General features: G+C 37.0%; 1 protein-coding gene across 4 annotated transcripts in view; it reads right to left on the bottom strand.

Annotated features, from left to right (window-relative positions):
• ENOX1 (ecto-NOX disulfide-thiol exchanger 1) overlaps nt 1-11,658 on the bottom strand; it is a 541,200-nt gene that overhangs the window by 373,985 nt on the left and 155,557 nt on the right. For all 4 annotated transcript variants that reach the window (XM_040623096.1, XM_040623115.1, XM_040623105.1 and 1 more), the window contains exon 3: nt 4,960-5,082. The gene's annotated coding sequence lies outside the window, so the exon portion shown is untranslated. The remainder of the gene's footprint in view (nt 1-4,959; nt 5,083-11,658) is intronic.

Genomic DNA, 11,658 nt, shown 5'->3' with positions numbered 1-11,658 from the left:
GATGGATGGATGGATGGATGGATGGATGGATGGATGGATGGATGTAAGGAACAACAGACAGATGGATGTTAGTACCTCTGATGTCACTCTGCTTTCTGGTCTTTTCCTGTTTTTACCACCCCATATACGAAGTAAAGACCCGCTGTTTGGCAAACGTGCTCTGAATAATATAAAACTGCCTTTCATTGCCTCTGAGGCCCAGGTAGTGGCTGAAGCCTTCTGCTGAGCACCCTTCCTTCCAAGTGTCCAAAACTGGCCTGTTATTTCTTCTTGCTAGGCCTCTTCCCTGACATTAGTGTCAGCTCCCCACCTCCCTCTTATCACTTGGATTTCCAGGAGGCTTGCACCAGCCCTTCTAATCTCTGTCCATTACTAGGCCATTCATCACGCTCTTTGTTCTTCTCAAATTACAACATGCATTAAATGCCTAGCAGAGAGCTGTCACCGGGCAGGCGCTCAGTAAATGTAAGGACCCATTTCCCATTCACAGGCCAATCTTTGATCTGACACTGCCCCCAATCTCTGCGTCTTTCAGTTGATCAGGTTGATACATACAGATACTGCTCCTCTTTGTGGTCAACAAACCATGGGGTCACAATCCATCACTTTTTATTTGTGCATATCTGTGAATAAAGGTTTCTGGTTTTTTTTAACCCCTGCATAAAACAATCATTATGCTTGTAATAATTCATTTGTAGCTGTACAGTCTGATAGCTTAAAAGTGCCTTATTATTTTCATAAGTTTCTCCGCCCAGGGTTCTCATTTAATAAACTAGTCACTTTTGTGTTATTAATATTTGTATAAATAGTTTGTGTTTTGTGATAATGAGTAACACTAGGTCTCAGTTATATAGATATGCAACTCAGGCTTTCTAGAAGCAGCATCGCCCCCTTCCCGGCGCTGCTTCCTCTCTGCTAAGAACGGCAAACCTAGAGAGGAGATGAAAGCCTAAGGTTCACATCTAAAAGGCAAAGCAATCATAAGGTGTGGCACATGTAGCGTCTGATTATTTCTCCCCATAGAACCCTACACTTGCAACTGAAAAAAAAGCTCTTATTTATAACATAAACCATGTCATGGAATCTTTTTATTTTAATCTCTTTGCAGACTCTCATTAAAGCTAACCCACATACTATAATAGCATTAAAAAGTGATAACTATTACATTACTATGACACAAGAATTAATGGAAGGGCCTCAACGCAAATATCAAAAATGACAATTACTAACACAGAAAAACATTACTCCATCACACTCATTTATGTCAAGACTTTTCCCATCTCCTGTTCATCCAGGTAAGAGCCAGATAAATTACAGTCTCTGATCCAAACGTATCTTTACTAGAAGCATTGTTTTCTCAGGAATTAACTTCCTATGATTCCCTCCCCCCGCAGTTTTGAAATTTGCACACTCTAATAAGTGTATGAAAATCTTAGCACTTCACTTTGACCCATTTCAAATTTACATGGCAGAGTTCCAAACGCTGAGAACTGCAAAGTGCCCATTCGTAGCACATGATATCGACCATCTGCCTTGGCCATCAGGACAGAATCCAGCTATTTCTCCAATGTTATATTATAAAGGCAAAGTGCTCTGGTCATTTACATCAAGTTTTTGTGAAATTTGCAGGTGATAAATAAATTCTAGCTTTCTCTAACTGGAACCCATCTCACATGCATGTGAGTGTTTTTCTTGTGCTGTGTATTCAACTATGCAAACTTGTCCTTGCTCACACGTGTGGCTCTGTCTCACACACACACACACACACAGAGTCTGCCAGACAGAGACTGTATCATACGAGTGTCCCCAGAAAGGCTAATTTGGTAACCATTCAAACTGTTATTTTTAAAGTATCACTGAACATTTATTAAGTGGAACTGGGGGAAAGTTATTTTGTATTAACAGAAATGTGTTATCTCTTTACGGTTAGTTAACTGAGTTAGTTCATGCTAAATGAACATAGTGCTTTCACATGCTTCAACCTCTTTCATTTCACAATTGTTCACTCTCTCAGTGCTGGACAGAATGAGTTATTCATACTCACCAGGCAGTGGTAACATATACAGACACAGTTATAAAGTTACAAAGTGGCTTTCAAAGTTCTTCTGTTTGTTTACTTTCATGCTGTCAAAACATTTTCCATTTTTCCGTGGTCATTTTTTCAGTTCAACTTTCTTCTATGATTTACCAAACCCGACAAATTTCTCGGAAAATACACTAACAACTTTCAGATAGTAAGAAAAAAATGAATGGTATGGTGACTGTAGTTAATAATACTGTAATATATATTTGGGAGTTGCTAAGAGAGTACATTTTAAAAGTCTCCATCACAAGAGAAAAATTATAATTAAATATGGTAATAGATGTTAACTAGACTTATTATGGTGATCATTTTGCAATATATACACGTATAAAATCATTAAGTTTTATACCTGAAGCTAATATAATGTTACATGTCAATTATATCTCAATAAAATGAAATAAATGCTAAAAACTAAACCACTCATTTCCAATAAACAGACCTATATAAAATACCACTCAGTGGAAGAATTTCAACTATGAATTGTCAAAATCAAGTGATTCTAAATGAGGATAGTGGTGCAGCTTGCCATAACACCATGCAAAATGTTCAATAGAGACGAATCGGCAATGCCAAGAATTTTTTGTTATTGTTATGAAAATATTCAATAGAGATAGTTCAACAATGGCAACAATTCTTATTGTTATCTTGATCCCCGCGCCTGTAAGGGAGTTGGAATAAATACTGTCTTACCAACTGCCTGAGTGTTACATGTAGAAACCTGAGTTAACAGGTGCCATGTTTACCATCTACACTAATGCCTTCCCACTGCTGTACAGGGATGCCCGGGGAAGCTGCCGCTCCTTCGTCTAGCTCTGTGCACCCAGACACGCACGTGCTTCCACAGATCCGTCTGTTAGGCATCAAGAATTACCATACTTAAGAAGAATAATCCTTCAGTCTAAATGTTTAAATGTTAGATGCTAAGTGTACACTGAAGGATCTGAAGCAAGGAACTTGCAAATATGACTCAGTCACACATCTGGTCCAGCCCTGTCCGGATGTCGGAATGCATCAGTCATTTTGGATTTATTTATAATGAGAGAAATCAAGTCACAGCCCATGTGGTCTCAAAGGTCTACTTAGATGATGATGAAGACCTATGATACTCCCTGAAGTAGGGCAGACTTTCCAAGCTGATTAAGTCTATACGTTTCTGACATTTTAAATATCTTAAGTCAGTGATTTCAGCCACCTGGGAAAAACAATGTTGCAGCATGTAATTTACGTTATTTCAAAAGAGCCAGTTCAATCTTAAATCATCATTTCTAATGCATCCTAGCAATGCTACTTTTGCAAAGCCACTTTGTAACGCAACCACAGAATGTGGCTAAACAACCAATTACTCTGTACAGCCTGCAAAACAAGGAAACCTCCCAGCAGTTGGGAGCTCTCCCCAGAGGCCTGGGCTCGCCCCTGGCGTGGGACCTTACTCTTCTTCATGAGTTCCAGCAATACCACATTGCTTTCCAGCCTCATGCACTGGCCTCATAAAACAGATTCCCTAAAAGATCCCCACGATTCTGATGTCACATTCAGGGTGGACACTTTCCTTTCCTTTTTGCCAGTTCTGCATTTTTTTTTTTTTAGTCATTCATATCCAGTCAATCACTGTCCATAGCCATCCTCACATATGAATGTAATACTCTATTTTTAAGAATTCTTGGTAATTTGTTTTGTAGGGGAGGGCGACCACAGGAAGTCAAGCCAAGGAAAACCCATTTCAACTACCCAAAGCTGTCCTCTGTGAAGCAGTCAGCGAGAACAGACTAATGTCCCACACAGGCTCATGTTGAACAAGACAGTGTGTATTACAGCCAGGAAGGGCAAACAAAGTAATTGTCAGTGGCCAGACTAGTTAACAGGAGCAGAAAATGTTGAAAGTGGAAACACAAATGTACCCCAAACGGATTACACTAGTTTGAGAGTATTATATTGCAGGCACATCACCTCACACCTGATCGGATGGCCGTTATAAAACATAAACAGACAAAACAGCAAGTGTTGCTGTAAATGACCGTAAAACGGTGCAGCTGATGGGAAAAACAGGATGCGGTTCCTCAAAAGATTAAACACAGAACAACCATATGACCAAACAATCCCACTTCTGGGTACGTATCTGAAAGAACTGAAATCAGGATCTCAAAGAGGTATCTGCACACCCGCAGTCACGGCAGCATTATTCGCAACAGCCAAAAGGTGAGGACAACCTACGAGTCCATCCACAGATGAATCAACACAGAAAATGCAGTAGACACATGCAGTGGAGTATGACTTAGCCATAGAACAGGAGATCCGGACACATGCTGCAGTGTGGATGAAACCTGAGGATATAATGCTAAGTGAAATAAACCACTCACGGAAAGACAAATTCTCGGTGATTCCACTTACGTGAGGTATCTAAAGTAGTCAAACTCCAAAGAACAGAAAGTAGAATGGTGGCTGCCTGGGGGTAGGGGAAAAAGGAAACGTGGAGTTTCAATGGATATAGAACTTCGGTTTCATAAGATGAATATATAAAGTTCTAGAGATCTGTACAACACTGCATGTAGAGCTAACAATACTGGACTGAACACTTAAAAATGTGTTAAGAAGGCAAACATCTATGTTTGTTTGTTTGTTTATTTACCATAGTCAAAAATACATGGATCAGCTCTCCTAGGGATGAAAAGTGTCAAAATTAGGAGCAACAGGGCATTTCGTGCTTTTCTTAGCTTACCCTGATAGTAACAAGTCCTATGTCTGTGATTACTGGAGTAGTGCTGCTGGAAAGCGCCTCTTCAGAGCTCTGCACCCCTGCACGGCCCCACCAAGAATGTGCAGTTAGCCTCACAGCACAATGAGTGCAATGTCAAAAACACCACGCAAAGACTCCTTACCTGGTGCAAGGAAGCTGGAAACGCTGGACACAGTCCGGCTCCTGAGGACAAAGAGGTCAAGGTCACAGGTGGGCTGGGAGGCCTGCAGGGAGCGCTGTCACTACACACAGCATACCCCAAACCCTGAAACGGAAGCAAACACATGTGTGTGACCAGAGTTGAACAATTCTGAGTCTCTTTTTCTAAACTCTTGAATTCCTATGAGGAGATCTCCCCGCTTCCCCTGTGCTTCTGATGGCAGGCTGAAAATGACAAGAGCCTGCCTGTCTTGTTTACTCATAAACACTTCCTCCAAGTAGAGCAGGAAGAGGTGGGTTCTTCCTCAGCACTGTGCTCACTTTCTGGCCCTCATTCCTCTTCCGCTCACCCACTGCCCTAGGCTGAGTCGGCTGCTTCAAGCAATCCAAGTCCTACATTTGCATTCACGGTTATGCACCCATCAGCTGCCCCTAAGAACCTCTAGACTGGAACATTCCCCGGCAACTTCTGTGTTGAGGGCATGGAGGTACGTACCCTCCCGCTCTGATGAGGGCATGCTGCGGACAGGTTAGAAGGTGCGGGCCTCACTCTACACAAAGCGTGGTCTGCAGACCAGCCACAGAGCCAACACGTGGAGCGTGCTAAACACGCAGGGGGCTAGACCCCATTCCAGACCCACTCCATCAGAAGCTGCATTTCAACAAGATCTCCACTGAACTGAACGTTAAACGTACATTAAAGTTTGGGAAGCTCTGAAGTAAAATCTGAATATATTTTGAAGCCAAATTTTAGAATTCTTATATTTTCCGTAAGTGTGGGGCTATTTCTAGAGTAAATAAATTATATTAATCAAATACTTATTCGTTGAACGAATTATTTACTTCAAAATAGGGGAAATAAATAAAGCCAATTATTCTATGTATAGGGCCTGAAAGCATCAAGAAGCTTAACAACCTTCTACAAGAAGGCTTAAATACGCTTTTTTCCTTTGTATTTTAACGAACCTGTCCACAAAACAACTTTAAATTGCATTAGTAACAAATAGGTGTGTTATCATAATTTAATAGTATTGAGCAATAATTCCACCCAAAAGGGAAACAGGTGTAAGAAAAGAAAGTTTATGTGTCTGAGCAGATGAATTAATATGAAGTAAGAGGAACATAAGTGTTAGGACCCTCCATTTCCACGTGCCCTTCCAAGGACCAGTAACTAAAACTGTATTAAAAAAATTTGTTCTTTTTCTTAAAGGCAGACTAAAAAATTATATACCTCTAAAACTCCGTAAAACCTGGAACCATCCCTGGTCTAATTAATTATGAAAACTCTTTTTTAAGTTTGGAATATACCACTTTTTTAGGTTTTTTTCAATATACTAGAAAATACTTGGGATTACATCATGATCATTCAATCTATAAATGAAAATAACTTCGTTGCAGGATGACCTAGAAGTAATTCTGCTTATATGTAAACAAAGTTCTTTGTAAGATTGTAGGATTCTTATCTTTCAATGTTATCATGTTAACACCATTAAACTTAACAAATATATGGTTTATTTATATTTCTCTACCTTCCCTTCTTTTTCTCCCATTTTAACTAAGAACCCTGAATACTGCTGGGGGGAGGAGGATTACGCTAAGAAATTCACAAAAATGCTCTTCTGGTATTTTTGTTTACTGTTGTTTTATTATTCTCTTCAGTTATTACAAAGTCATATCTACCTGTGCTTGCTTGCTTTTTTTAGAAATACAAAAGGTAAAACTGAAAAGACAAAAAAAAAAAAAAATACACAGAAAAACTGAGAAAAATTCTGTTAACATTTTAATGACTAGTATCTCAAACTATTTAGGTATAGATGTTTTTTTAAATGTGATTTTGAGTGTGTTTATTTAAGTGTGTATATGAATGTGTTTACATGAGACGAAGAGATCTAAAATTGCTATTTCACTCACCAAACTACTCATATTGCTTTCCACAGAAAGAAAAATAGCCCTGCCTTGTCTATCTAGCATGATGATACATATGCCTTATGTATCATTATCAGTTAAACAATCTCTCAATGTTGGGCATTTAGTTTGTTTCTGATTTTTCATTTTTATAAATAAAGCTATTATGAAAATCGTTATAGATGCTTCCTCTTACATTTTTCTCACTCTATCCTCAGGACGAATTCCTTTAATAGAAACTGTTAAAATTCTGAAACACATTACCAGTCTGTCTTCTGAAAAGTTTCATCATTGACAGTACCACCAAAAGACAACTTCATTAAAAAAAATCTTTGCCATTATGAAAGTCCAAAAATGTTATGCTTTTGTTTGCATGTTTGTTTTTAAAACTGCTTTATTAAAGTACAATTTGCATACAGAATAGGATACAGCTTAATGAACTAGCACAAAGCAAACACACGCTTGTACCATCACCTAAGTTACGGAACATCGATAGCATCATGGAAGCCTCTTCGTGTCTCTGCCAGTCACGACTCTATCCTTCCTCTTGAAAATGAACCACCCTCCTGACATTTAATACCGTGGACTGGTTTTGTAAATAGCTTCTTTGGCTCAACATTATATCCACAAAATTTCTCCATGCTGCTCCTTGTATCTGTCTATAGTTCACTCATTTTTGTTGCTGTGTAGTAACTAATTATGCAAATATACCACAATTTATTTTCCCATTCTCTTGTTGAGGGGCGGCGTTGTATCATTTAATGTAGTTTATATATTTGGACACTGCTGTTTTGGTCATACAAAAGAGTAAACTTATACATATTTAACATATATATTAAATCTGTCAATCTTCTTCCTTTGTGATTACATTGCTGGTGCTATGCTTTAAAAAATTTTTTTTCCTACCACAAGATTATGAAATGTTTACCTATATTTTCTTCTAATACTTTTTTCATTGTTTCCACTTACATCTTTATGTCATTTGGAATTTATTTGGATGTAAAGAGTTAAGTAGTTGAATGACCGCTCACCCTCCCTCAATGGCTAGGCAGTTTTCCCAAGATGTTTTACGAAATAGCCCATCTTTTCCCCCTATTGTCATAAAATGCTTCATTATATACTAAATTCCCATATATATCCTGAGTCTCTTTCCGGATGTTCTCTTGTTTTTTTAAAACATGCTAATATATTCTTCAATTTCACATAAGTGCAAAGTATAAAATTCAAGAGGAACAACAGAGTGTGTAAAGATAGTAAATAAGGCTTCATTCACACCTGCCCACCAGACACATAGCTCCTCTTCTAAGTTCAACCATGGTTTTGAGTCACTTGCCTACCATTCCAAAAGTAATTCCTACATACAAAAATATAAATACACTTTTCGGTATATTAACATGTCTTTAAAATAACATACCAAAAGCATAGTTTTTGAAGTGTGCATTTCCATATGAATCAATATATTTGTGCTATCTCATTCTTTGTAACATCTGCATTGTATGAATTTATTTAAAACCTATACCCCCAATGAACTAAAACACTCTTTTGTAAAATCTTTTGCTCTTATAGCTAGACCTGAAATGACTATCTATGGCTAAATCTCAGAAGTACAATTCAGAATTAAAGTATATGTGCATTTTTAAAACTATTTATTTTGAAATAAGTATAGATACACGCCTTTGTAAGAAATAATAAAGACATACACTGTACCCTTTACCTAGTTTTCCCTAGTGGTAACATCTTGTAAAACTACAGTGTAATATTACAACCAAGATATATCTTCATTGAAACAGTTAATATACAGAACTCGTCCATCACTAGAAATGTTCATGTTGCCCTTACACAGCCATACCCACTTATCTCTTTTCCTTATCCCTTTCTTAGCCTCTGGGAACCCACTAGTCTATTCTCCATTTCTATAATCTTGTCATTTAAAAAAATGAATGTTACAGGGATGCCTGGGTAGCTCAGTTGGTTAAGAGTCTGCCTTCAGCTCAGGTCCTGGAATCAAGCTCCACATCAGGCTCCCTGCTCAGTGGGGAGTCTGCCTCTCCCTCTCCCCTGCCCCTCCCCCACTCATGCTCTCTCTTCCTAATAAATAAAATCTTTAAAAAAAATAAATTTAAAAAAATGAATTTTACATAAATGGAGTCATGCAGAATGTAACTTTTTGGGGTTGGCATTTTTCATTCAGCATAATCCTCTGGGGATTCGTCAAGGTTGTTGCCTATATCAACAGTTTATTCCTTTTTATTGCTGAGTACTATTCCACAGCATGTATGTATCACGGTTTGTTAACCACATGGCCTTTGAAGGACATTTGGGTTGCTTCCAATTTTTTGGCTATTACAGACAAACATGCTATAAACATTTGCATATAGGTTTTGCTGTGATCATAAATCTTTATTTTTCTGGGATAAATGCCCAGTAATTCAACTGATGGTTTGTGTGGCAGTTGCAATGCTTAGTTTTTCAAAAAATTGCCACATTGTTTTTTCAAAGTGGCTGTACCATTTAACATTCCCACCAGGATTGCGGAGGTGATCCAGTTTCTCTGCATCTTTGCCAGCATTTGATGTTTCACTAGTTTTTATTTTAGCTATTTTAATAGGTTTATAGTGATATGTCTTTGCAATTCTAATTTGCATTTCCATAATGACTAATGATGTTCAACATCTTTTCACACGCTTATTGACCATCTACATATACTCTTTGGTAAAATGTCTCTTCATGTCTTTTCCCCATTTTCTAACTGGATTGCTTTTTATCATTGACTTATGAGAGTTCTTCATATATTCTAAGGTACTAGTCTTTTCTCAGATAAGTGGTTTGCAAATATTTTTCCCAGTCTGGGGCTTACATTTTCATTTTCCCAACACTCTTGCAGAATAAAAAAATTAATAAGTCCAATATATTGATTTTTCTATGAATCATGCTTTTGGTGTCGAGTCTAAGAACTCTGTCTATTCCTAAATCCCCCAAATTTTCTATTTTATTCTAATAGTTTTATAGTTTTAAGTCTATGATCCATTTTGAGTTAATTTTTGTATAATGTGTGAGTACGCAATTGAGGTTTATTATTTGCCTGTAAATTTCGAATTGCTCCAGCATTATTTGTTAAAAGGGCATCTATCTCCATTGAATTGCACTTGAACCTCTGTCAAAAGTCAGTTGTGCATATTTGTGTGGGTCTCTGTGTGGGTTTTCTGTCCTCTTCCATTGATCTATCTATCCCTCCACCAATACTACAGTCTCGGTTATAGTGGTTGCATAATAAATCATGGAATCAGGCAGACTTATCCCTTCCATTTTATTTTGCTTTTTTCAAAATTCTTAAACTATCCTAGTTCTTTTGCTTTTCCATATAAAATTTAGAATAATCTTGTCAACATCCACAACACCCACAAAAATCTTCCTGAGATTTTGAAAGGAAATTGCTATCCAAACTTATATATCTCTTTGGGGAGAATAGAGATCTTCCACTCCATGAACATGGCATGCCTTTCCATTTATTTAGAACTTTTTTCTTTCATAATACCTGTGTAGTTTTCAGCATACAAGTCTTGTACATATTTTGTTAGGTTTATAACTAATTATTTCCACTCTTTCCATTTATTTAGAACTTTGTTTTTCTTTCATAATAACTATGTAGTTTTCAGCATACAAGTCTTGCACATGTTTTGTTAGGTTTACAACTAATTATTTCTCTTTTTTGAGCAACTGGGATATTGTATTTTTAAATTTCTGTGTCAATATCATCATTGCTAGTACACGGAAATAAAATGGATTTTTGCGCGCTCAGTTTGTATTCTGTGACCTTGCTGAACTCACTCATTAGTTCTGGGTTTTTTGTTTTACAAATTCTTTGATATTTTCTGTATATGTAATCATATCATCTACAAATAGACAGTTTTATTCCTTCCTTCTCAATATGTGTGCCTTTTCCCCCTTTGCTTGCCTTATACCACACTGTTACATAAAAGTGCTGAAAGCAGATATCCTTCCCTTATTCTCAACCTTAAAAAGAGCATTAAATCCTTCACCTTTAACTATAATGTTATCTGTAGCATTTTTTTTGAAGATTGTTATATATTGAATTGAAGAAATCTCTTCTATTCCTGATTTTTTATGAAAGTTAATTGTGAATAGGTGTTTAATTTTGTCACATGCTTTTTTGGTATCAATTGATATGGTCACGTGTCTTCTCTTCTCTAACCTGTTCATATAGTGGATCACATAGGTTGATTTTCAAATATTGAACCATCCTTGCATCCGTGGAATACATCCCACTAGGTCATGATTTATAATTCTTTAATATATTGCTGAATTTTATTCGCTACTATTTTGTTAAGGATTTTTGCATCTCTGTTAAAGATATTGGCATATGGTTTTCTTTTTTGTACTCTTTTTGTCTGGTTTTAGTATTAGGGCAATACTAGCTTCATCTAATGAACTGAGAAGACTTCTATTTTCTGGAAAAGACTGTGCAGAATTGTTATTATTTTTTTAAGTGTGTAATAGAACTCTCCAGTGAAACCAACTGGGCCTGGAGATTTCTTTTGGGGAAGCTTTTAAATAATGAATCCCATTTCCTTAATACTTTCAGGGCTACTCAAATTATCTACATCATAGTGGGTGAGTTGTAATTGTGTTTTTTTAAGGAATTTATTTATTCCACCTAAGTTGTTAAATTCATGTGGGTAAAATTGTTCATATTACCTTTCTTTCTTTTTGATGTCTGCAAGATCTGCAGTGATATCTGCTGTTTCAATCCTGATAT

The sequence above is a fragment of the Ursus maritimus genome, unplaced genomic scaffold (genome assembly GCF_017311325.1).
Source record: "Ursus maritimus isolate PB19 unplaced genomic scaffold, ASM1731132v1 scaffold_10, whole genome shotgun sequence".
In the NCBI taxonomy this organism is placed as follows: domain Eukaryota; kingdom Metazoa; phylum Chordata; class Mammalia; order Carnivora; family Ursidae; genus Ursus; species Ursus maritimus.
This window is presented reverse-complemented; position numbering and strand designations above follow the sequence as displayed.